Here is a 27928-nt window from a genome sequence, read left to right on the forward strand (position 1 = left end):
AGGAAGAAGCAAAAGGAGCTAGAATTTAGATTACAGAAGAGATAAATTAGGTAAATAGTGTATTAATAACTTAAGTGATACAGAAAATTGAAGAAAGATAAAACAAAAAAATCAGATAACACAGTGACTTTTTTATAAAATAAGACTACAATTTAGATAGGTCTTTGTCTGGGAGGAAGTCATGTTATTTATTATCTTTGAAAATAAGGGTAAAGTGGGATTTATCTCCTCCTGTTAATCAAGAGCAAATTAAATCCACTTTACCGTGCTGTAAAGAAATCCTTCTTAACAGACTTTCTTTAAAGTATGCTTTATTACTTCAGATACCCCTGACATTTATTTGTACAGACAACTGTAATCACTTTTGTATATGGATATATCAGCAGAAATATGCAGAACGTGTTATATTCTAGCAACACTTTCTCAGTACAGTTTTAAGTGAAGATTTCATCATATACTTATTTTTTTTGGTCTTTATAGTGGTTGGAAAGTTTACACTGTGCATCATTTCTTTTGAAACTATTAAAAACCTTTAGTGTGTAAACTAGCATTAAGGCAAAATAATTAATTTTTATTTTCATTATAATGTCAAAAAAGTTAAAAAAATTGTTCAGTTTTGCCCCATCTAGATGTCTATAAGATTTCTGTTGATCTTTTGTTCAGCACAGTCACAGAAAAAAAAAAATCCCTTTGTGAAGTCTGATGTTGTATTTCAGTATAATCTACTGCACTTCCCATGAAGACCATACAAATTTCAGTATAATGATCATGAGTTGTATCCCCCTGAGTAAATGTTAAAATGTAAGAAACGCCGCTACTAGATTAAAAACAAATACAGTGAAGACAAAGGCTACAAAATGAATGTTTCTTTCATACAGGTTTCAGGGTTTTCCTTAACAGGACATATATACTTCATGTGTGGCTGGAACTAAAAGACGTACGTCTAATGAATAGTTGTTTTTGCTAGCTCAAAATAGTCCTATAAGCCTACTACAGCACACTGTATGCACATCAGCCATTATCTGTAGAATACCAGTGATTCAGATGTCATTAGAAGGGAAGGGAAGGGAAGAGTAGACGTGCATGTTTTTGTAAGCAAAGAACCAGGCAAAATAAAAGTAATAAGTATTTGAAAGTTAACTGATTTTCTGTTGTATTGTCAAGGAAACCTAAGGAGTCAGCCATGCACAAGTTAATGCTAACTTTATAAATTCCTTTGCTGGGTTTTAAAAGTAAAAAAGCCCTTATTATCATAGAAGAAAAAAAGGAGTTCTGAAGGTCTGTTTTTTTTTTTTTTCTTTTTCTTCAGTTGTACATTTTTGTTACCTTCAGTGGCTGCTGTTAGGGTTGCCAACATTATTTTTATTTTAATAGGACAGATTTTCAGCATTTGAAAAAGTGTAAATTTACATTGCACAATGCATAACTAAGGATGACATACGAGTACGATCAACATAGCCCACTATCATTATCAGTGGATATATCTGAGAAATTCTAACCAAAAATTACTTTTCAGATTTTGTACAAATAGCACACTCTGAACTTCATTCACGTTGAAGCATTTCAGTACATTCCATCTCCAATTCTGTTTAACCAGGAGCTCATCAGTGCTAGAAGTAAAATTTTTGATGCATTATTCAAGTTTGGGAGAACTCAATAAAGCTACTTCAAACAAATGACTCCTGTTCATTTATGATACTGCACAGTGAAGAAATAGTCAATGTAGACATGAAGACAGAGAAGCAGCATACCTAACAAGGTAAAACACTTTCAAATCCTTCTCGTAGTAATCCTCATGAGCATGAAACAGTTTGTTTTCCTGAAAGAATCCCTCTGAAATTCAGATACTCTCAAACCACCAATAATACTTACGCTACTATCAGTGCACATATTGATGGGAAAGTTGGTTTGGACTGGCTGAGCATAAGAACTCAAAACAGTATCACTGACAAAATCTTTACTAGAGAAATTACTTTAAAAGGCTTGAGAAACAAACTGCTAAGAAGTTTGCAGAATTTTCTGCATTCATTCAAGTCACAATGCTGTAAGCCAGACTTATGCCAACTACAGTAAGAGAAACTGAGTAGCAACTCATAATTTTATCTGCAGCCAGGAAGCACAGAGGTGTAGGTGTTTTAACTATACAATTTCTCATTAAATATTTCTAATTTTCAAGTGACTCTGCTTTTGTGTAACAACATAGGTCAAGTTTGACTTTATTCATACTTGATACCAAAACACCCAAATGTTCCCAGTGCTTTCAAAACACTTTGGCTGCTGAATATCAGGCATCCACACACAAAATATTCTGTAACATTTGTAAGGTGTCCAATAGTTGAGAATGCTCCCTGAGAAATACGTTGTTGAAATATAGTAGCTCTGAAAGGGAAAAAAAAAAAAAACTTTTTTTTTTTTTTAGTTAAAACTAAAACACAATGTTTTCTGACTGGCTATATTCTATTATTGAAAGCATCTTCTGGACAAAGAAAGATTCTACTATGCAAGTATGGAGAAGAAGGGTTTCTGAAGAAGAGAAGAAGCTCTTTACAGCCATGCCACTACACTGTTCTAATAGAAGGAGCTTCTCATGCAAGCCACTCTGCTGGAAGCTCTGATACTATTCATACTTTAAACACCCATAAAACAAATCAGCTCATTTTAATTCCTTTTAATTCTAACCATTATATTTAATTTGTGATTGTAACTGTTAACTGAAGATGAACGTTTTCCTGAGACTGTCTCTGCCTTGACATTTATAGGATTCACTTTAAATGCCACTGTGTTTCCTTAATAAGATGATTCTTTTTCAATCAATATTTATATGGGCTATTAAAAAGTTACTACATAAGGCCAAAACCATCCTGCAATAGAGTGTTCTTTTACTATTGCATAGACCTCTACTCAGCAATGTACTGTGAAGATAAAGCAAAGTGTTTGGGACATTTCACTTTCAAAATTCACACCTCTGTCTTGAGTAACTTCATTACGAAGTAATGCAAGTACAAAGATGTTACACAGTCAACAGGACATCTGACTGAGACTCCTTTGCTAGAGTAGACTAGAACAGCCAGTGAAATTACATACTTATTTGAGCAACCTGTTGCCTGCAGGAATGCAGAGTTCAAAGACTGACAGAAAGTCCACTTCAAGATCTGTTATTGCCATCCCTTATAATATAGCGTCTTTACACAAACATGTACGCACACAACACTCTGAGGAACCATAAATTCATCTTCTTAAAGATGTACAAGAAAGAGAAGCCTTTTTGGAAAGAAAAAAAAAGCCATAAAAAACCTGTCAACTTGATTCCTTCTTCCAAGCAATTTTAAAATACATTTTTTCAATATGTTTTCATTATCAAAAACTACTAATATTTCACTATATTTTTAGATTTTAAAGCTGAATGTATCTTTGCCATAAAAGAAAAAAGATTAGTCATTGTTCAACATTACTGTATGTTGGCTAAACCATTCAAACATTTGCCATTACGTTTAATTTCTGAGAGGTACTGTATACTGCAGGCTCTCCTGTGTCCCCAAATGTTCCACGGTCATTCCTGATATGGTAGACTCAATGTTTGCGTACTTAAAAAAGCCAAAACCACCAGTTTTTACTGTTGCTGCTCATGAATGTCGTAGTTGAGGAGGCAAGATTTATTAATTTTTAATATAACATTCTATAGCATTGAATAGTGTCATTGCCATTTCTTGCATGAATTTATCTGAAAAGTAAGTTATTAGTGACTTTTACGCTGATCCTTTCTATATCAGAGAAGAATACAGTTTCATCTGAGCAGAAACAGAATACGTCAGCTGCCCTTCAGCTAAGACACAAATACACTCTCTGACACTGAAAAACTGTGTCTGTTTTGTAATTTAGACTGCTCACAGTCAGGTATTTCAGACATAACTAGTGAACTGTCAGTTTATTACATTTCAAATCTGTTTACTTCTATCAAATTTATTGCAGCTTTCATCAAAATAAGAATGATTTTCTTACACAGTAAAGTGCCTTTCAAATATCATACCTTCAAGTCCTGCAAAACTGTCTGAAATGTTGGATATTTAAAGTGGTACGATAAAATGTCAGCTGGTCTTCAAAACATATACAAATCATAGATCCACTTTCAAATCAGACTGTCTTAAATTAGGTACTTAAACTTCTATTTCAGAGCTGTAGATTTGAAAGCACTTAGGAATTATCTGAACTCAATATTTTTGTTTGCTGATACCACTGCATAATTTCACACCAGCTATAAATTCAGACACTTTGTGCAGCTTGTAACTAGGACAGCTACTGCCAAGAGTCTTTGACAGAGAAGACTTAGTGTACTTGCCCCAAAACAGTCTTTAATAATTTCTTCTGCTGAGGAAACAATTTGTTCTGCTTTCCTTGTTCATTTTCTTATTCATCACTGGCTAAGTCCTCCTAAGTTTCTTCTTCCCTGAGGCCTCACAGGTCACTTGGTCCCTGTCCTATATAGGACATCTTGAACAATGTACACCATGTCAAAATTTAGGAAGCGCTGCTATATGCAGCAGAGAAACTGATAAGAATCTGTGTGAACGGATTGAGAAAATTCTTGAATACTTATGTTCACGAAAAAGCTGTGGGAAAGTTCTACAGAACAGGTCAGAAAGAAAAAGGGTAAGAAATTGGAAATAACAGGCTCATACTGCTGAACAATTAGCATTTAGATTAAGTGAGCTCTCACAGTTTAGGTGTCACAAATGAGCAATGTGAACACAAAAAAATGTGTGATTGAGAGATGCAGATGCAAAACCAGCAGCAGAGTTTCGCTGCCGATTCCCACAATGGCATGTATTTAAGAAACCAAAGGCCAGAAGATGATGACTGATCAGTGGATGCACCCCACACTAGCTGCCATTTGACATTTTATCATCTTAGGTACAGGTATGTGAGAATCAGTGACTATAGTGGCATATATTGCTGTATGACAAATTGTGTGCCAATTGTTTCAAGCAGGTTCATGGGGCAATTATCCCTCTTCTTCCCCATCTTTCTGAGGAGAAACTGGGATGTGTAACTGATGGCCAGGGACATTTTGTTTTCTTAAGATCGTTATGAAAGTGTACATCGGCATTGTAGCTTGCTTTGTTGTTCTGTAGGAAAGACAGACTTAATCTGATCTCAAAAAACACTTTATGTGCCCTCTTCCAGGACAACTCCCCTGCTTTGTGTGCTCACTTATTTGTTATGGGCTTTCCTGTAGTGCTAGTGACCTGCCGTAACAAGAGACACAACCTTTGCTGGGAACGGTGCTATAAAAGCACCAGAATACACAGCAAAAAACAGCCCTGTTTGCTTGTCTGTGGAAGATTTTTGAGCTTCTTTAACCTGGGACAAAGTAAGAATGATCTCAGATTGGTTTTGCTGACATTTGCACTGACCAAAACTGAAACCTTACTCTCTTAAAACCATCAGGTCACTCTACTCAAAAACTAACGCAAATAAATGGACTCAAACTCTGCATTTTCAGGTATCCAAAAGCTTTCAAAGCCATGAGTTCTAATAATGCAACACTTAAGTGATCATTAACAGAGTTATTAAAAAAAAAAAAAAAAAACAAGTAGGATGATCTAATGGATTTAAAAATAAGTAACAAAATTCACCACGTAACACCAAAAAAAGGCTTTTACAGATAACAATTTTTTTCCCTGATTTTGTAATGCTGCTGATGGTCACATTTATCTGCCCAGTGCAGTGCCAGATTTATTTTGATTCTTCTCTTCCCTAGTAACAGTATAAAGTACATGGTAGCTATATACCAAATTGAGTATCAGTTCTGTTAGTTGAGCTTAGCAATCCACAAATTCTAAACAGTGAAATGTTAAATAACAGAGTAAGCACATATCATCACTGAAGGGCCCGACAGACAACTGGATATTTATCCTGGAAATTAACTGCATTTTAGGCAGTCCTAAATGGGTGAAAAAGCAAATCCTAGATATGTAAATCCATAAAACACATTTTATCTGCTTGCGAAGATGTGTAGTAGCTAATTAAACAGTATAATAAAAGGATTTTATCTAATGCATTTATGCCCAGTAGTTGATCAGCAGCTACTCATTTCTTTTTATGTGGCTTTGCTTCCTGACCTGATCCTTTTTGGAAGTGGGAGGAATTGTTATTAATTGTGTGGTAAATTGCTTTTAGGATGTTTTTATTCTAATTGTTTTATTGTTATTTCTTGCTAAAACTGTTTTTACTGGAACCAATATTACACAAATCCACTGAGTGACTGTGGGCAGAGGTTACTCTTCACAACAGGAGTAAAATGCATCTTACTCCTTCCTGTAACTAGTTACATAATAGCTGGTAATTAAAATCCAAAGAGTCCAAACTGCAGTTCAAGAAGTCTAGTAAGTTAATTTAACCATTATGATGGCTTGAAGACAAAGACTGAGAAAGACAATAAAATACTGACAATTTTCTCCACTTGCCATTTATTCTGCTCACTGAAGCTCACACCCCAAGTGAGCTAATTGAGCAGGAACTTCTGTAGAAGTGGCACTTTGCTGTTGGTTCATTATTATCTCTGCCTGTCTGCATTCCACTGCTGCCCTTTCAGGTGGAAAGCTTCAAGGGGCATGCATTTTGAGGACAGCTGTGGAACAGTATTTGCGAACTGAGATATTATGCCTGCAGAAGCACCCTCCCAGTTAGTCTCTAGCTGCCGTGCCATCTGCTCTAATTCAGTGTAACCTCTCTTCTTCTCGGCACTTGGCTTCCCATAGAAAGTAGGATATTACACCAAATACAAGAACAAATACCAAAGATGGCATTTCAGTTTGCCTATTGCTAATAAAACGCAATCTGACAAAGTTATTTTAACAGCCTGTATATTTGCATGGCAACACATACTGAATTATCTATAAAAGCCCTACTCTATTGCACAGAGGACAACTTTACCATCCATAAAATAAGCAAGTCAAGTAAGACAGAACAGGAAAGGTGACCTTAAATGCATTCCTTACTGAAGAAATTAATAATACTCTTTTAGGAGTTAGGATGATCGTATTAAATTGAATATGTAATGAATGAAGTCGATGTAAAATGTTAACAGAAATTTATTAGTATGGGAAAAGTGCTTGAGTACTCTGGTAACCATGGGAAGGTAGAAATAACTATGGTAATCATAGGCACAAAAAAATATAAGAAATTACTACAGTACCTCATCTGTGCTGTTCCTGTAGTTCTGGAATTTATCAAATTTGGCTCCTGCTGAATTTGACATGGTGCCTGTTGCATCAGTTCTCACTCCTAGACCTAACAGCCACTACTGCATATTCCCTGCACCCTCCTGAGCTGTCCCTGTGGCCTCACCCGCTCTTGCTTGTCCTTTTACCCAGACAGGCAGGAAACAACACAAACTCTTGCTGCCTCAGACCAAGTGCAAACTGAGGGATCCGCTAGCTGCCGTCAGCTTTTGGACAAGCTGAGCATCAAGCTCCTAGCTGCTGGAAGGCCCACTGACTGGATTTGGAGGCAGCATGCTACCTCTAAATCAATTTATTTTTTCCCCGTTGTAAGAAATAAACTTTTTTTTATTATTATTATTATTTTAATTTCTACTTGTCAGTTAAATCATATTGAAGATACTGGATGAGCTCAAATATAATACAGGAATACAGAGATAGATATACAAATTAAAAATGGATGCATATATCTCATTTCCTAAGGAATGTAAGCAAAGCTTTTAAAGAAACACTGATGTCATGGCTGGAATTTGAATTCATTAGGGAAGAAAGTAAAAACATAAAATCACATTGTATCTGTAATTGAGAGCTTAAATTGTAATTGTTGCTTAAATTCTTAAGATCATTAATGTCACAGTTATTTCAACGGTGAAAAGATTACTTGATGGCTAGCTTTGTTCTGCAGGGAGCACCTTATATTTCCTTTACAAACCTTTACTTTCAGATCAAATCTTGTGCTTCATAGGCCAGCATGTTCTTGAAAATTTGAGGAAGTCACTAAGTCGGGTCTTCCTAAAGATAGTGGAAGATATTCACTTCTGAAAGAATACTTTTAACAACTCAGTGTTTGGGTTTCAGAGGGAAAAAATGCTCTTTCAGTCCATCAAGACCAGAAAAAGCCACCAGGGAGGTATGTCAAAGGTTGGTTTTAAGTGTTCAAAGATAGTGGGCTGAACTGAAGTTGCATCAAAAGCTTAGGCTAACAGGCAAATTATTTTAGAAATTAGAAGAGGGGAATTGTTTGAGGCTACTTCTCTGCATATCAAATTTATCATTAACCCATTCTTTAGTTTTCAGGAGAGTGAGATATATGTGACATGTCTTCACTCTCTTCATATCTTTCTTTCTTCTCCCGGGCCTCCCATTTTGATAGGGATTAATACTGTTTTGTCACCTGCACGCAGGCGTACAGGGAATTAGATACAAGGAGTATATACATCTGTATACAAGGAGTATATACATCTGTAGCCAAGAGCTGCCTCATACCTCCACAGGAGTAGAGGCATGTACTTTCTCTGACACTGTGCGTATCTATATGGGCTCACCACCTTGTTCTGCAGATTTGTCACCCCTAATGACTTACATGGCTCAGGCTTCCACCTCAGGCTACGGAGCAGCATTTTCATAACAATCCAGTGTACATGAAGACATGGTAAGGGGCAGCTGGCTCAACTAGGTATTTTTGTTTGGTCTCATGGGGATTCTGCTATGGAAAAACTCATAGGTACAAGGATGTTAATCAGCTGAACTCCTCTGATTTTACTGAAGCTGGACCAAAGCTGCTTTTCAACATATGGAAGAATAGTAAGAGTAGTTAAGTTGCCAGATGGAACTATTAGACACTGTTTTACACATCTCATTTAACTCAATATATTAAATTCAATGTAAGTCAAATATATTTTGGAAAATATTTCCAGTATATTTTAAAGACATCACCAGTAAAAGTATGATGCTTATTTCTCTGAATAACACATTATAATTGAAGGTAGTACCCACAGGTTGTATCTATATAAGCGCACAAAATATTATACGGGTCAAAATATAAAAATACTCCATATAAAACCAAGCCACATTCTAAGAACTAGGATTTGGGGAAAAACAGAGAAAAGAGTTTTCCTTGCAGAGAAACTTTGATTCAGTTATCTGATGAAGCAGTCAATTAGCAATTTTACATCTGCAAACTTACTTCTGTGCAGCCTCCATACACATATTAAGTGTTCAGAATGAGATTCTCTTTCTCCACCTTCCCCAGTAAAAATCTTCTTGCCCTATCCTATGTGGCAATACAGGAAACAGCACTTATTTGTTCACCTATAGAAAGCCTTCCTTAACCTAAGAAAAAATGAAATGGTCAACCTACTGGAAACATTAATTAGCTATGCTCTATTTGGTCCAGAACTACTTGTCTGAGAAGGCTGCAGACCTCCCTGGAATCCACCTGCTATGGCAGTCTTGGTGGGGTGACACAGGAGACCTTGTGCAGCTTTGTAGCCCCAGTTACAGCCTGGGTTATCACAGCATTAGGAGTACATTTGCTGCTAATATGCTCGGCAGAGAAACAGTTAATACTCCTCTAATGCTACCAGCTTTTTGTCAACATCATATTTCAAAGGATGCAGGCAGATGGCATCACCTGCAAAGCTATTGTTTTAGTTTGTCATGAGACAGAGCTGTACCTGGAGAGCATTCTGAAGTTACCATCAAACAGGTTAAGTACAGAGCCTGCGTGTTTGACAGAAATAACTTAAATACTTCAACGAATAAAATACAGTGTGTTGTTTTTTGGTTTTGTTTTTTAAATTGCTGAGATGTCTGAATCCATGTGAGAGTTTCAAACACTAATTTTCCTTAAAAATGTTTTTGTAAAAGCACTTCCTGCAAGCGTTGTCAAGGTCAGATAGGAGGTGTCTGAAGTGAACAAATGTAATAAAAATAATTCTGTACCTTTTAAAAACTATATTAAGAGTCTATATCACAGGCTGTCTTACTTCACTTATTTTGTCTACCTAATTATTCTAGCGTCTCTACAATGATAAAAATTCTTTGCTGAGCATTTATTCAGGAGATGTCATAACGTGCAATGTTTTAATAGCCATCTGAATTAAAACATGGGTTTGCACAAAAAAAAAAAAAACTAGAATTACTGCAGAATGTCTGCAGTAATCCAATTATGATATTGGTTACATATACCTAAGAGTTCTTGTCTTGCTCCTTTAAATGAGTTTCTAGTTTCTCATAGGTCAGTCTATAGTATACAAAGATTTTCTTGTATTTACAGACAAAGTTACAGTCACATTGGATGTGTCTTCATGTCCTCATTTCCACACTGCAAATGTGTATTGCTATAAAGTGATGAGGTAAAAATAGAGGTACAATCAAATGGTGGAAACATCTACCAGGGTACAAATAGGTTGAAAATGCAGATTGCTATGCAAATATTCTAGGTCTTTTTGTGCTACTAGAACTATGTGTTAACAGCATAAATCCTCAGGCTTCTTCCTCAGTATCTAATGCATTTGAGAACTATTGTTTGCTGCAGATGTGACCCAGCTTTCTTGGAATGAAGCAGAAGGTTCCTTAAAGCTAATACAGTAGCATTACTGAGCTACATAAACTCTTCTGAATGCGTGGAAGATGCAGAAAGATGAAAAAAAATACAGATTATATGCAAAAGTATATGCAAAGAAGGAAAAAGCACACAGAAATCAAAATGCTAAGAATAAAAGCTGATAATAAGGACACCATCGGGATGGTGGGACCACAAACATGCACACCAAGAAGATGCCCTGCACATCACGGACAAGCTCTGCCTAAGCAACAGCACAAGAAACAGCCTGGCTGCAGATATAAACAGAGGCAAGCACACAATTTTCTGCCATTTTGAGTGGTAACTTACTGATGATAGACTACTGAGTTGGCCATATTTTATGCAGTGCTTAAAGCACTAAGGACTAAAGGTGGCTGTACATAGCTCAGTCTTATACATTGTACCTGCTTAATTATAAAGGAAAAAAAAACGAATCTGTGCTTTGTTGATCAAGCCCTCAACTGGGTGCATAAACTGCTCTTGTGTGCCACTGTATTACAAGGAAATAAGCACTTTTTGATGAATTACTTCTGATTTTAGACGTACCCTTCAAGAGTTTTCCCATTGTGAGACATTTAATATTACAAATCTTTCTTCATAGATTCCTGTTTCACACTTTCTGCCCTTTTACTCAGCCATTTCAGGTCTACTCTTAACAGATTGAGAAATAAATGCAGCCCAAAACATCCCCTGGATTAGAATTTAAAAAGTTGTATGAGGAGATGGTTAAAATGTAACTTTTGTCCATTACACTTTTTCAGAGTTCAAAAGTGTTCCCACACCTCTGAGAGACAATACTGAATCATCTGTAAAGAGCCCAAAGATAAATTTTAGACCACCTAATCTTGCAGAAGGTAACTCATCCGAGATGTAGGGAGAGCAAGGGGTTTAAAGTCCCTGCTTGGCCTAATTTGGCACAGAAACCCAACCTGCCTTTGCAAGTGTGGGTAAGTATTCTACCAGCTGCACTACTGAGCCATTTACAATTCCTCTCTATACCAACGACCTTTTAAATTTTTATAAAAATTTAAATACCTTCCTTGGAGAGACTTAGGCTGTAATAGTACGGAGTTAAAGTTACTTAAAATGAGAGCTGGGTTAAAGCCAAGGCAAATAGGGATTCACATTTTATTTTCTCACATCCCAGAAATACTCCTTAACCACTGTGCTAACCTCTACTTTGACAGCTTTCTTCCCATCTCTCTCTTCCGCTGTTCTAGGCATAGAAAATGTCTTGAAGCAATGGCAGCTCTACAGAAGAACTCGCTTTCATTAATCAGAATTTTCTGCCTCTCAGCCCCATCATTACACCTAAGTGTCCTGGACCGCATCCATCAGTGTGTGTGTCCTGTTTGCCTGCATAGTTATCAGGCTGTCACATACAATAAATATCCTCTTTACACCAATGCATGAATGTATCATGAGGATATAAGCCAACATTTTGTGACACTTGCGAGGAAAAGCATGTGCAAGTACAGCCCATAACAAGGAAAGTTTACTTTCCGTTTCTGTCCTGACTTCTTCCATAATATATGTGTATTAAAGCAGAAACAATGCAAGTAGCAGAAGCACTCAGCAGACATCACGGCACAACTAGACTGGTAAAATATAATTGACTTAGGAAAAAAGAAAACCTAAATTAAATTTTGTACTCCACATTTAGCCTCTACAATGAAGCCATAATGATCTCAGTGTTGTGTTATTATCACCATCTATTTGGCCCATCTGATATGTTTTGATGTTAAGCTATATCTGGATAATGCATTCGCATGAGCCAAAACCAAAACGAATGCATTGGTATCAGGTGCAGTATTGATCTACACTGGTAGTCCGAAATAGAATATACGTAAATATTGCATATTGAAAAAATTGTACTCTGTAATTTTACAAGGCAAGCATTTCATTTGTTGTAATAAATTCATAATCTGACAGATTGCAGACAGAGCAATGTTTACAATATTTTAAGGTTCATCTTGTTTCCTTGTTCTTCTGTGTTGTTTTGGCAGTGAGACATAATTCATGCTTTCCTTTCTATCCTACTGTAATGGCAGTGCAGTAAATTATACCTGAGGTTATTTTAGCCAATCAGGAACCCTGATTAGTTGTAGTCTAATTAAGGAATAATGAATGGGGAAGTGACAAATTTCCCCTTCCTCATTTATTTTTGTAATTAAATTGCATACTGTGCATCAATCAAATAATCTACATTATTAGAATTTGCAAACTTTTTTTTGGAACCCACGTGTTGCTTTGTTGGTAGGAGCATTTATCAGGTTTTATGGCCAGCTGTCAAGAAATCATAAGGCACAGACATTAAGCTATCTATCTGATAAATATCCTCAAGGAAAGATCGAAAATAATCAGCCATAGCTGTTACAAGAATGCCAGAGCAATATGCAGGGTTTTCACTCAGTGTGGAAGAGGGTCAGAGCTTGATGTTCAGATAATTATTTACATTCTCAGACAACGACTAAGGCCAATGACTCTCCCAAGCTCTTAAACTTCTATAATTTCGTCTGTGGTGTTATTTGTCCTTCCGTTAGTCTTGATCTGCACTGAAAAAGTGATAGAATAGATGGTGTGCTGAGTAAAGTAGAGGTGACAATCTCTACCAAAATAAATAAATAAATAAATAAATAAAAATGGATAAAGTCAACATTCTACATTCCTAAGTTCACAAGCAACAGATATAATGTACTTTGGGGGCCTACGTCTTATGGAAGAATTAGGAAGTAGTAAATAAGACTCCTTAGAAATGTTCAAATACAGGGATTTGCTTTTGAAAAATTTCTACTTTTCCAAGGAAAAAAAAAAGTACCAAAATAAAAGAAATCTAATTTTAGCCAAAATGCATCATTGCTTACTTCAAATATTTCCTCGATGTCATATAAGTGGAATTCAAGACTTACAGAATCCCCTTCTTGTTCTAATAGGACGTCTATCTGCTCATCTGTCCTGTACTCCCCAGGCTGTTTCACAGCCCCTTTCCATAGTGGGTGAGCATGTCAGAAGACTGTCACGGCCATGAAGTATCATGCTGGGGGAGGAAATCCAAATGGCATTTGTACCTTTCAGAGTAAGAAGGCAAAAACTACAACATCATGCGACCTTTCTGACTTAAATACTTTCCATTTTCAGGCATTTGTCTCGGGAATATTTTCCTTAACCTATTTATCTCTCTTTTTACATTCCTTCATGAAACCAAATTCACTAAATGTTTTCTTCAGCTGAAATCACATTATCACAAGAAACATTTCCATCAGGAAAGTTTTGATCAGTGCTTCTACAACCCATTCTGAAGTTGACAAAACTAACTCATTCTTGGTAGTTCACAACTCTTTTCATTTCCCTGCTTATGCAAGGTGGACAGTTAATATGCTTAGTATTAGTTAAAATTCAAACCCTTCTGTTTTTACATTTTTAAAATTTATTTATTTATTTTTCCCTTTTTCATTAGTATCTCATCATGCCCAAAGCTATTGCTGCAGTTGACTGACAACTTTAAAAGTCGGATAAAAATAGCAATGATAAAACATTCAAACATAGAAGCAACATGAATGCATAAGTCATCAGGACTAGCTATGGATGTCTACTATCAAAAATAAGCTGATCCAGCTATATATGTATGTATGTATGTATATATGTATGTACAACATTAGTGGCTGACCAGCCTCGCATATTACATAAATAAATATATAAATATGTTTAAGTGAAAAGATACAGTGACAACAGTCATTAGAAAGTCACCTCTGCTACTGAAATAAAGCTAATCTTTTTTACATAACTCCTTACAAACAACTTCATCTATAATTATCAACACTAAGACAAAATTTGAAAACTTGAAATGTTAAGCTTTTATGTTTCATTACAAAAATTACTGTGCTATAAAATTACAAGGTAATAGTTACAGCTATGGTTATGGTTTGAATGACAATCTTTGCTTTGCTTAAAAAAAAAAAAATGCCCATAGTTCACATGTCCTCTAGTACTAGACTGCAGAGTTTGAAAGATGGGTCATTGTATTCAGAATATGAACTAATCCTCAACTAATGAACTGAACTACTCCTAATGTTTCTCAGATCAAGACACTCTAATTTCTTTGAGACATGGAAGCTGGGAAGAGGGCGCAAAAGCTTGGATTTTGGTCTTTGCAAATGGTGTGTGTGAATATCCTGTAAGATTTCAGTAAGCCCTACATGCTTTAGGAGCAAAAACACTTGAGTGAAATAAGATTGCATGACTTTAAGCTTCCAAACAGAAATGTAATATTGATCCTCAAAAATCATTACTCTGTTAATGCAGGGGGAGGGAAAAGGAAGAAAAACTCTTTCTAGTAAAGCTTCAGGCAAATATCACAAGGGACTTCTGAGCCCTCAATATGCCGCAACTTTCAGCAAATTAAAATATGCAAAACTTTTCAGAATTTTAACGTAGTAAACATTTCAAAAGCCATTTTTCACTATTTCAGTGTGTGTATATACCACTACGCAGCTGGGAAATCTAATTTAGGTTTGAAATCTGCTTACAGTTTTGAGATCCTTGGCAGTGTTTCTGGGGAGGTCCTTGCATAATGATTTTAGAGCAGAATAAAAATGTTATTAGAGCCAAATCTATTGTAAGGTAATGAAATGGCTTTACTCGTTTATTATAAGTGCCCACCTTTTTCCCTTATTCCCTGCCTAGCAGGTCACCACAGCAATATTATTTTAATCACAAAGAAATATATTTCTAATGTCTCACAGAGGCAATCAACCCACTTCACATTATTTGAACTATTATGGAAATATATATATATATAGGTTTTATGCTACACGTACATAGGTAGTTTTTAGGTATGGGTGGGTGATAAAAGGAGTTAAAGGGTTAAGAAAGCATATTTCAAAATACTTCACCACTACTTGACACTGTTGACTGTGTTATATTTATTATCATCTAGAAGCAGAGAAAGTGGGGAAAAAAAAACAATGTTAACAGTTGCTTTCCACTTGCATTTTTCAATATCTTGCTTTCCTTAGAAAAGTGTTCTTGAACTGTGTATAACTATTCTCTCTCCCTAGTGTCAGAAACTGTTGGAGGATCTTTAAATTCAGCTGAAACAAAACTAATTCACATGAAGAACATCATTATTTCTTTATGCATAAGAACTGATTTCTCCTTTACCTAGGCTGCATGTGCAGCTGGTGGCAAAAAAAGAAGTTCATTTTCTCTATTTCTTTAAGTCTGATGTCTTTGGATAAGAAAAGGTACGGAAACTATTCCTCTGCCCACTCATATTTTAGCTGTAGTCTATATTAACTGAAGCGTTTTATGTTTAGGAAGGTTTAGTGCCAGTGAGTTTTATGACAGTTTTATCGGAAACCTTTAACAAGATTCGGTCTTTTTGAACAGCTGAACCAATGAGCAGCCTGATGGTCAGATAGTATAAATGCAGTGATGGGCAAAAAAACACTGATCATCCAGGAAAAGAGAGAGAGAGAAGTAAAAATAAACCTTAAGAGCATCTTACAAGCATTTACAAGCACACTCAAAATTTCACTTGTTCTGTCACATCACTTAGAGTGTTTGAATTGCTGTGCCTATGTGAGGACAATCCTTCAGAATAAATGACAGTGGCAGCACTGGAAAAACAATTGTTACATTGTTACTTGCATTGTATGTACAGCTAGAAAACATCATTCTTTTCCCTTCTTCTCCATGTTGCTATCAGCCCAAGTCTCTCCTGAGTGGTATCTGCAGTCAGTACAGATGTATAGATTTGTTGTGTTCCTGATGGAAATTGCTCCACCTTTATGTGAGATACTCGGACTGAGAGGCGGGGAAAAAAAAAAAAAAAAAGATCGCGAGGCACTCGACTTGCAAATAATCTGTCACAGCAGGTCAGGGTCAGCTAACTTTCCTCACTAAAAAAGAAAAAAGCAAGAAGCAAAAGACAGACACACAGATCTGATTTCTGCAAACGTCCAGCCTGTCTGCTCTGCCAGATGGCCAATTGAATCACAGGAGGAAGGTGTCACAGTCACAGAGAAACCCAAACCTTTCGTGCTTTATCATACTCTAGCCAAAAATAATAATTCAACAGCAGCCAACAGAACCCTAAAGGCTTTGTGTACTAGCATCCTGAGCTTTCCTGTAATCACTGTGATATCTCCAGGAACAAGGGGTGGCATGAATCATTATTTGGATGTGATAACATGACCCATACAAACATTAGGGGATAATGGGCAAGCCAGCACTCTGCAAATCGAATCACACCATGATCCATCATTAACCTAAGTGAGCTATTGCCTTATTGAAGTAGCCCCGTAAATGAATAGGTCACAGTCTATTTAAAAGCTGAGAGATTTGTTAATGCTCCAAGGACTTATATTCTATTAGAGAACAGAGGCTGAGTATAACTGAAATTTAAGTATGTCCTTAAAGGATAGGTGGGAAAGAATGGAAAACCTAAGATTTATACAAGGAAAAAATTAAAATGTTTTATTCAACCATAATTACACACATATATAGAAAGTTTTTTATATGTATCAGTTTACATTTCATCTTAAAGAAGGAAGAAGAAATCATCAATGATTTCAATTTGGTTTTATTGCTCACAACCTTTTATGGCACTAAGAGTTAAAACATTGGGACTACGCGAAAATTAAAGTACTTCCAGTTAATCTGAATCAGCATTGCATGATAAATTAGCATTACCCTTCAGTAAAGAGTTTCAGAATTCAACTTTGGAGATTTTCAACATTAAACCATTTAATTCAGGAATTCTGGATTTTGCACAGACATGAGTCTAGGTGTTAATACCAATTCTTTACTGTTTGGTTTAGATAACAAGACTGAGCTTCAGGACCAATTAAGACAACCCTTTCAAAGATTTTCCCCATTTTTTTACTGCATCCTGGACATTTTACTTAATTGTGGATGCAACAAAGAATTATGGGCACCATCCTTTGAGACTGTTGAATCATAAATGAAGAGGGAATTCTTTTGCTCCTAAATTTTCCTGAAATAAAGTTTAAGTCAAGAATTATTTATTTCTTCAGAAAAAAAAAAAAAGGTTTTATTTGTTATCTTTAGAGCTACGAAGCTCATAGCAATTGACTTCAAAAAGGGGAGTAAATATATGAGTCTATTAAGCAAATTGTTATATACCACAGCAAAGCAGTTTTGTCTGATAAAGGGCTTAGCAGTTGAGAGGAAGGCATTTTCCTGGGGAATTGGGTGGGGAGAAATTTGGGAGGGGCATGTGCAGCAGAACTCGTTAAACGGTGGGGAAATAGGTAGTCCTAACACCTGAGAGCTTTTTTTTTCTTTTTCTTTTTTTTTCTAGATGATAGATTATTTGCTTCTACTTTCTTCACTTTCACCTTGAAAAGTTCAAAAATATCTTCGACTGTCTCCCTTATGACTGCTGTTTTATAGCTGCTCTGAGTATACTTATGGTATTTTAAGGGCATCCGTCTTGCACTTCTTGCGAATTCCAGGGCCCCATCACAGAATAGCTTTGACAACACTTTCTAAGGAGTAACAGAATAAGTTATTAAATATTACTACATATACTGTTTTGATAACTTTTTGTTGGGACACATTTTGCTTTTGATACACTGACTTAATATAATAATTTCCTTCACACTTCCCCAAAACCCTCTGAGATTTGCACCTGCTGGATTGAAATTCACTGTGGCACACTGTTTTTACTTCTGCCAAGGGTGGTCAATTTTACTCTCCAGTCACAGCTTCAGGAAGGGCATTCATATTCATATTTAAACAACATGGTTCACTCTATGGCCTTGAGAACCAGCCCCAGTGAAATACCATTCTTCTGCATAATAATGAAGTCCCCATGAACCACACAGACATTTTGCCGAACGTTAGGCACTAGAGGAAGCTACTGCATTAGCCTCTTCTCTAAATTCAAAGCCTGTCTTACACTTGTATTTCTGGAAACTAGCTGATGATCTAATATGAATTGCTATGAAATGTAAGTAGCATATCAACTTCTACAGGCACAATTTTTTACCCTTAGACCCCTCAGGACTGTATACAGGCAACTGAGGAGCACTTCTTTGTGACTTCCATTTGATCTAGTAATAGAATAAAAGCACAATTTCTCAGCATAAGGGGACAACCTACAAGTTAGAAAAGAGCATACAGAAAACAACACAACCGTTTATGAAAAAAAATTAGGAATATAGTACAAAACAGCTGCAACCTGTGCTGTCACCACCTTCTCTCTCCACCACAGACACACAAACGACAATATAAATTAGTTCTTTTGAGTTACACTCTGTAGAAATTATAGTCACATTAACCTGAAAAGTTCATCCTTGTCTTCTGGAGTGTATGTGGGTGAGTTCTCAGAACTCAAAATTAGCAAAGTTTTGCATTATTTCCCTCTCTTGCTATACCTGATAGTAGTTTTTAGGTTGATGAAATAAGTCTCTGCTCCCATCACTAAGAACAGATAATACCATAGTACCTCAAAAAAAAAAAGTGAATGAATAACAATATTTTTGTTACAGTACATTTTCTGTAGACCTCACTCCTGTTTATATGTACCCATTCACGTTCACCAGGAAACCATCTCTATGTGCCACTCACGTACAGCCTTTAGCCAGTGTTGCAGCTGGTGACTGTACCAAGTCTTCCATGTGTTAGCAGGGTTTGACTAGGTAAGTAGTTAAAAATCTGGGTTTCAATACAAGAGGTTCACACAGTAAAATGCATCCTCATGGAGTGATATGTGGGTGAATATGTCTGCCTCGGAACATAGGAAAAAAACAACACATCTTCCAAAACAGCCACCGGAATACAAAGGTACTCTCCTACTTACTTCTTGCTGCCTACATTTCTGTGTCCTTATGCACTGGAGGGGATATCTCTTGCTGTGAACATGCAATTTAAATGAAGCGCTGTGTCCTTCAAGTCACACCACAGCCTTCCTTCCACACGCTCACAGACTTGATTTCTCATTCACATGCATGTTTGTGTGTAAAAATTCTCCTGACAGTGGGCCAAAAGCACAGCTTTAGGTTTGAAGTAGGATACCTAATGCTTATGAGTGGATAGAGAAAGAAAATACACAACAGGAAGGTCAAATATTTGACCTAAAATGGGGCTTATAAATTAAGAAAGGGCAAAGACAGATGGTAAGAAAGGGACAGACCGGTATGAAACAAATGACTCAAGGGTATGTCTTACACGTCAGGTGAATCTTCATTAAATGTGCATGTTTCTGTTAATTTGCACTTAATTAATCATTCATTTTCATGTATCAGCCCAACCAAGTGGGGATGTTAGACAGCAACAATTTCATAGGAGAATCTGCTTGCACAAGGCTTGCCATCTGAAGAAAGAGGGTTAGATCCAGGCCATTCTGCTGACTGCTGATCCACTGCCAAGGAAATCCACAGTGCACTTCCACGGCTTTCCTTAACTGTACTAATCGTAGCTCCCAAGAGGAGCTTTACCAGCAGGTATGTAATGAGAAGGGCAGCAACATGGTAGCCAAGGCTCTGCCTGGCCTAATGCCCATTATTTGCCAGTAACAGAACAGTAATATCTTTTTGACAGAGGGAGTCTCCAAGCAAGGTTAAGCCAGCTTTATTTCTCCTCTCTGCTCCCATAGAGAGAAGGATCAACCAAAACTGAAGCCAGTTTCTAGAGGAATAAATAATTACTGTTGGAACACAACATGAAAGACACTGATAAATCAAGCCTGTCACGCTAGTTCATTGAGCTGTCTCTTCAGTGAATCATATCGCTTTATTTCTCTGACAGATACCAGAACCAGGACTATTTCCATTAATGCCAGGAAAGTTGAAGCAAAGAGGTTTTATTCAACTGTAGTTAGCTAGAAGAAGAGAAGTCTGTATTTTAAGTGTTTTAAACCAAGAGTGGATTTCAGTAATATCATTTCCTTATCTACCATCATTATCTTTTCATATGCAGTTCAATCCATCAGGTCATTAACACATTCTCTGTGAGACTCACTTTGTTATTTTGAAGTGTTTTGCTTCTGCTCAAGTCATTTGTAAGGTGCATCTCTAATTTCACATAAGTCTCATTGTATTTCGTGCTTTTGTCAAAGTTTTCAGTGGTTTATATAAGAAAAAAAATCTACAAAACAGAATTGAAACTAGATTTCTATTGAAATAGAAAAGAAACTACCTCTGGGGTGAAGGTGCTGCATAGCCTGCTGCCTCTCATTCTCAGTACAAGGATGTCTTTGGAGCATTCTACTGGTAAATGACAATGGGAACTCAAAGACAGTAAGTGCAATAAGACCATCTACTTTGAAGCTCTGGCTGGGGCATCTCAAAACTCAGTTTATAACTAAATTTTGCTGTTGGTAGTATGAATCTATGTATCGAGACAAAGAAATTAAAAACACAATGCAAAGCAAAAAAAAATAAAGAATGTAATTGCTACAAAAGTTCAAAAAAAATATAACCATAATAAACTGTTCACATAATAAACTGTGAACTAAAAAGTTCACTGGATCTGTCATGAAAAGCAGTCCCTTTTTGGTGTTAGCAAAGCACCTATTTCAGGGTCTCTTCACAACAACTTTCACTGGATAAAAGGAAACAAATCAGTCAAGTTAAAACTATAAAGAGCAATGAAATTAGGAAAGAGGATCTAAAAAACCAGTGTGCCCAAGACAGTATATTTTACTCATGTTTTAGTCAATAACAATGCAGACTCTTCAGTAATAAGAAATGATTAATACTTCATTGTACTTGTCAGGAAAAACAAGTACCTTCTTTAAGAGGGAGATTCTGAAAACCACACTGGAGCGCGTGGAAATCATTTCTTAATATTAGGTGGACACCTAAGTGGCATCCTGAACTGAGACAGACATAACCATCTATTTGAATTGAGGCCTCTGAATAGCAAATTGCATTAAAGAGGGATGACTGAATCTGTACTCCATCACCCTGTTTTTTACCTTATATAATGTATACCTTAATAATAACCCTGCCAGGTTTATACAGTGGAATCTGGCACTATCACAGTACAAAATAATGCTCATTTGCAAATATACCCCGACATATCACTTCCGCCAGTTACTGGACATTACTGCTATGGCAGGACACTTATAAGACCACACAGCTCCTAACTCTAGACCAGTATGAGTGAATATAACAATTAATATACCACAGCAGAGCCTAGGCTCTTTCTCCCCATAGAAGACTTCTAGGAAAGTGAAATCTAGAGTGGGAAAACAGAAGGGCCATCTCTTGCATAAGATGTTTTATTTCAATCCCTTCAGTGAACAGTAAGTTGCCCAAGAAAAAGCAAGAATCTCATGATATATTTCTTAACACAGTTATAACATTTAACACTTCAGGCAACATCTCTTCTTAGCAGCATTTGGCTACCCAGTCTCTCTTGACGCTGTGCTCCATAACTCATTGCTTTGTGATACCTTAAACACAGTAAGTGCTATATTAACTCAAATTCTCTTTTCCTTTAAAAATGTCTCATAAAAATGTCTCTGTTTAAAAGGTCTGTATAAGCACACCCAGACTTGTGTATACCTAGAAATGCTTTAACTGGAGGCATTTTTCTGAATTATTTTAAAAATCAGAATAGTATTTGGCCTCATATAACAAATACCATGTTCCAGATCTCTCAAAAGTGCTTTGCAAATGAATAGCTTTGAAGCCAACCAATATAGTGATTCTGTAGGTAAATACATATTATTTGAAGTGGTGCAGATAAATGTAGAGGAATTACAGTTTCTTGTCTTAACACACAAATAGAAAAGCCATGGTTAAATTAAGAAAAATCAAGACAGTATGGAATCAATGTTCATTTTTCGTGTTCTGTTTCTCACCTGCCTCCATTAATGTTTGCATTAATTGTTCTATTAGTTTGCAGGTTCAAACACATCAGCTGTCAGAAAGGATTGCTGATGTGGAAATGAAGTGGAATTACGAGGTCATAATTTTGATCTTGTATACATGCATGTGTTTTGTTTGTTTGTTTGGTTTTGTTTGTTTTGTTTTGTTTTACTTGCTTTTTAATGTATTTACACTATAATCTAACTGACCTAGATTTTCAGAAGAGGATGACACTTCTACTGGAGTTATTCAACAATTTCTTTATTTTTGCTTTTTTTTTTTTTTGTCTGAAAATTATTCAGAAAACAGTATAGTATTCTGAAAGGCAAGAAACAGAATTGTTTAATAGAAATACAAATGATTTTTTTTTCCAAAACCTCTTGACTGTGAATTGGACAACTGTCATAACCTAATCAAAATGCAAGTCATCATCACAAAACGATTTCATACTATACTCACATCTCTACTATTAACTCTATTGTGTGGTACTGCAGTACAAGACAGAACTTTTACCAACATTTGATTACTGTTAAATAAGCACTTATTGATGTACATTGTTGGAATCAGAACTAGAATCATAGAATATCTGAGTTGGAAGGGACCCACAAGGACCATCTAGTCCAACTGCTGGGTTCCTAAAGAATCACCCCCAAAAAATAAAAATAAAAAAATAAAAAATTCAGATCAGTGTATGTCAAAAATATAGCTTCTAAAGAAAAGATATCCATGAAAATATATTTTGCTTCTCGGTTGTAACAGTTTCAGACACCTATATAACATCTAGAAACTAAGAACACAGATGTATCTTTACAAGCATAAATATAAGAAAAAGCAATATATTCAAGAGCAACAGGTATATCTCCCTGGGCAGACACCGTCATCTTCAGAATGATGTATGTACAGAAATTCTTTTCATACACCTTCCTGAGAAAGTTGATAATTATGATCAGCTATGCCTCACAAGAGAAAAAAGTGTTCCAAGTATTTTCTTTTGTTTTTGTATTTTAAGAGTCGATGAGCGCATAAGAAACCGTGAGCATTGGATCAGTTTTCTAGTACGACACATGCGTGAAGGAAAACCCCACACTCTCCAAATGAGATGGCTGCACATATTTCCGTGGCCGTACATACAGCAGACGTGAGTCTGGGTACCCACCCCCTCCACTATAAAGACAATGCAAATTCATACCCTGACTTTATCCTCTCTGTTTTAGTGTAATATTTTCATTTTATGTGCGCATGTCTGAATAGCTTAGAAAGGTTAATATCAGACCGAAAAATCCTATGAGGATGCTACAGTTTACCTGAGTGCTGGATGACTATAAGAATATTTGAAGAATTTGACAATGCTTTGCACAGTTCTGTGCAACCTACCCACTTCATTCATTCTGCAATAACTGTTTACTTACTTAAACACCTTTTCTAAACCTTTTATGAAGCATTTATAACTACACCTTTAAGATAGCATGATAGAAGTATGCAGATAAAAGCAATAAAGACAGAAACATCATGCAATTCTCCTATTACACAGGTGTCAACAATTTCTAAAACATTCTTGTGCAGAAGAGTATTTAAAATGTTCTGAATAGTGAAAAAGCTGTCAGCCTAAAAATTATTTAAGGAAAAGCAATTTAGGAATTTGCCAGCCTATAAAATTTTAAAATCAACTGTAGCGCTACCACTGAACTAATGGGTTATTTAAGGTTGAAAGAAAGCAAAATAAGCATTTGCTTTCCTTCTGAATACTCATTACTAGTCATCTTTTTCTTCAGAAGAACAACACCCCAACTGATGGATACAAAATAAGAAACTGCATATAGCAAGGCAACCGTAACATTTATATTTGCCTTTCTGTTATCTATTCTATATTGCATGTCACTGCAACTGAAGCAGTATTTCTTCATATACAGCTGTTAAACATAAAAAAAAAAAAAAGGCAAAAACAAACCCACAAAGTATTGAGTATTTGCAGAAAATTCTGTCTACATATTGTGAACAGAGAGGAAGCTGTGGGAGATCATATTATCTCTGTCTGGTACACCATTCAACAGAGTAAACAAATACCAGACTTGACATTGAGAACAGTTCTTTGGTTTTTTTTTGTTTTTTTTTTTTTTTGAGGGGGGGGGGAAGAAGGGTCGGGTGAGGGGCCACAAATTAATTTAAACTAAGTAAACTTGTGGCAAAATGTTATATGTACATTGTCTCTGAGAAAGCCAAATACATTTCTTTTTAAAAAAATAATTTCAACATAAAAAGAGAAGCGTCTCCAAAACCTTCCCCAAAAGAGAACCTGTTTTCTCTGTGCCCCCTCTAACAGGGACCCAGTCCCAGCGAAGCGCAGCGCCAGGTACCGAGTTGGATTAGCTGAGCTGGACGCCTTCGCTCCGTGTGCCGAGATGTTCCAGAGCACTCAGATCAGATCAGCAATTAACTGCTTATGACTTCTGCACCGCAACCATCTGGCTTTCAGATCTGGGGAAGTATTTTGTAAGAAGCCTTGAAACCTCTCAACAACATGCTGTGATCAATGAAAGCTCTAGTTAGATGTTCAGAGAGCTGAAATAAAGACCTTCTGACCAATTTGTGCATTTCCTAAAATCCTGTAATCAGGGAAACATCTCAATCCTGATCTATTTTGTATCTGGAATGAAACCACATACACAGCAAAAGGTACACTGTCAGAAGACCTACTTAGTATTCCTGTATTGCTAGCTTTTTTTTTGTGATCTATATCTGAACTTGAAAATAGGGAAAAATTCCCAATAACCCTAAGTGTTCATTGATGCCATCCAGCACTAAAATAGTCTGCCTTCCTTTTTAGCTCTGTATGGATATTTGCAGGTACAGAAACAAATGCTGTTAACCATCACTCCATACATGCAGAAATTAGCACAAAGTCCATCACCACCACAGCATACTTTGGAAACACAAGAACCATGCAGCCTTCTTTAATCTAAACTGAATGTTTGGAACTGAGACTCCAAAGCCACAAAGCCATCCAGATCCGAAGAGTATGTGAAATATTTATCAAGGTAAGTATCTTCACACAGTTCTGTTACAGGCATACTCACAGCATGATTTATAATTCAGGGCTAAACTCTCTGTTAAAACGTTTGTAGGATTATGTATGTCCTACTGCTCATCACATGACTCATTTGTAGAAGATGAACTTGAAACATTGCAATAATAAAGCATGGATTGCATTTGAACATCTTGTATGTCAGGGCTGCATTTTACTTCTCCCTGCCAAATCATTTCTGCAGTGCCTTTTTTTAAGGGAGGAGGCTGCTCAGGTGCTTTCAAAGTTCCTTCAAGTCAAATTCCCCCTTCTTACCTTCTTTCTTTTAATTGCACCTTAACCCTTTAAAGGTCAACACTGCAGAAATCCTCCCCACACCTTCCTTCACACGCACGAAAATGAAGGAGCATTTAAAAAAAACAAAACCCGACATGAAACCACGTCAAACAGGTTTGCCTCAAGTTTCCCACCGTCACTCGCTGGTTCTCCCCTCCAAGCGGAGGGCTCCCTGGCTGTGCCCGCTGCCTGCCCGCCGTCCCCGGCACCGATCCCGCTCCCGCCCCACAGGGGTCGGCCGGCCCCATAGCTCTGTATGGTGTGGGCGCCCACCCAGCGGGGATGCAGGCGCAGCCCCCGGCCCAAGTTTGCAGAACTTGCCCAAGTTTCGCGGGGCCAGGCCGCCTGCCCGCGCCACCCCCGGCGGCTCCCCCATGCTGCGGGCGCCCCACAGCCAGCCCCACAGCGCAAAGCCGGCTCCCCCCATCCATCCATCCATCCCGGCCGGAGCCCTACCTGCTGCAAGGAGCCGCAGCAGCAGCAGCGGCATGCACGGCAGCAGCAGTGTGCGCAGCAGCACCAGCAGCTCCTCTTCCTCCGCCGGGCGAACCTCTGCCCTTGGCGGGTCCCCCCGCGCTCAGCGAGACCCCGGGGCAGCCGAGGCAGGTGGAAAGCCCTGGTGGCTTCCTGGCAGGGCTCGGCTCCCTTCTCAGAAAGGGCCGGCCGTGGCTCCCCGCCGCCCAGGCGGCTGATCGATGCCTGCTCCTCGGCGGCAGCCCCGGCTCCGCAGCGGCTGACGGCGAGCAGCCAATTGCCGGCGAGGCTCCCCTCCCGCAACCCCCTCCCACGGAAAATTTTCCCCTTTGAAATGTTATGAGTTGGGAAAAGTAGTTTTAACCCCTTGCTTCGAAACCACCCGGCCCTTCTGGAGCTCCACCCAGGCTCTTGGATGCTTCCTGCACGGGGAAAAGCGCGGACTGGCTGAAACGTCCCCCCTTGGTCTCTCTAAGGCTTCAGTGGGAAAGCCAGAAGATCTCAAGCTGCGGTCAGCCAGCTGACAGGATGATGCCTTTGCCATCCAGTAGGTGTAATGCATCACAAAACCGAACAAAAAATACTGAGAAATTACGTTACAATCTATCATCCAGATATCATCATCGTTTCCCCCCCACCAGCCTTTCTGTATTTCCAATCATGAAACACATCTGAACTGCAATCAAACATTAAATAACTTAAAATGTGGCATATGCAGTCAAAAGATGGAGTCCGGAGAGAGATTTTTCTTTGGCTAGTGCTGCAATTTATTTTATGGATAAGGTTTTCTCATTTCATCAAGAATGCTGAGTGCTTTACATTTTAAGGAATAACTTTACTCTTACATCCTCAGCATAATCATTGCTGCTTTCTTGTTTGTTTTCTTGGTGTTTATTTGTAGGCAAGAACTGTTGTGAAGCAGGTAAACTCTGACAGGCTGTATTTCTAAACCAAGAGCAAAAAAGCTATGTGGATTCTTGTAAAGAAAACATTTTAAAAGGACTTAAATTCTGAGGAAAAGGATGGATAAAATATACAACCACAGAGGTATGTTGGCCACACAACCCTAAGCCTGCCCCCTTTCACATGGACAATGCAGTCTTCATAACATTGCAGTATCTTCAACTTTGTACTTGGAAATTAGGCAACCAGCCTAGTAAAAACACACTGAGGTTTCCTCTGCTTAGCTGATAGGAGTGCAGTGCTACGTATAACATAGTGCTCACTTGTCAGAGACGGGCAGATGAATTACACATACATGCACAGATTTTAAAGTGGCAGGCAGCAACTTCATTAATTTTAGCCAAATAGAGAAAACAGGCTACCTGTGCAGTGAAACACAAAGCAGCTCTCACGCAGCACGGGAGGCCTTCCTTTCAGCCCACCCATCTTTCCGTGGCTGAAGCAAAAAGTAACCATGTCCTTCAGCATCACGAAGACATGGTGCAGAGAGGTTTGGCTTCTAGCTAGTGGGCGATTTTCAGCCTATTAGGATGGGTCACAGGACCTGCAGCCTCAGTCTCAGCAGCCGTCTTTCCCAAAAGAAGCTTGGGGGAAAGTGTAGGGTTGATGTCAAAACAGCCAAAGGACCACAGAGGTTAGGCTAAGCTAGGACAAGCAAAGTTTCTCTGTCTTAGAAGAGTGGCTCTTCGTGAAGAAAGGTAAT

At 37.6% G+C, this 27928-nt stretch overlaps 1 protein-coding gene across 4 annotated transcripts in view; it reads right to left on the reverse strand.

Moving 5' to 3' along the window:
• CDH12 (cadherin 12) overlaps positions 1 to 26874 on the reverse strand; it is a 573314-nt gene extending 546440 nt beyond the window's left edge. For all 4 annotated transcript variants that reach the window (XM_080580164.1, XM_080580163.1, XM_080580177.1 and 1 more), the window contains exon 1: positions 26245 to 26874. The gene's annotated coding sequence lies outside the window, so the exon portion shown is untranslated. The remainder of the gene's footprint in view (positions 1 to 26244) is intronic.
• Positions 26875 to 27928: the final 1054 nt, after the last annotated feature.

This window comes from Anser brachyrhynchus, assembly GCF_964034855.1.
Source record: "Anser brachyrhynchus genome assembly, chromosome: 2".
In the NCBI taxonomy this organism is placed as follows: Eukaryota; Metazoa; Chordata; class Aves; order Anseriformes; family Anatidae; genus Anser; species Anser brachyrhynchus.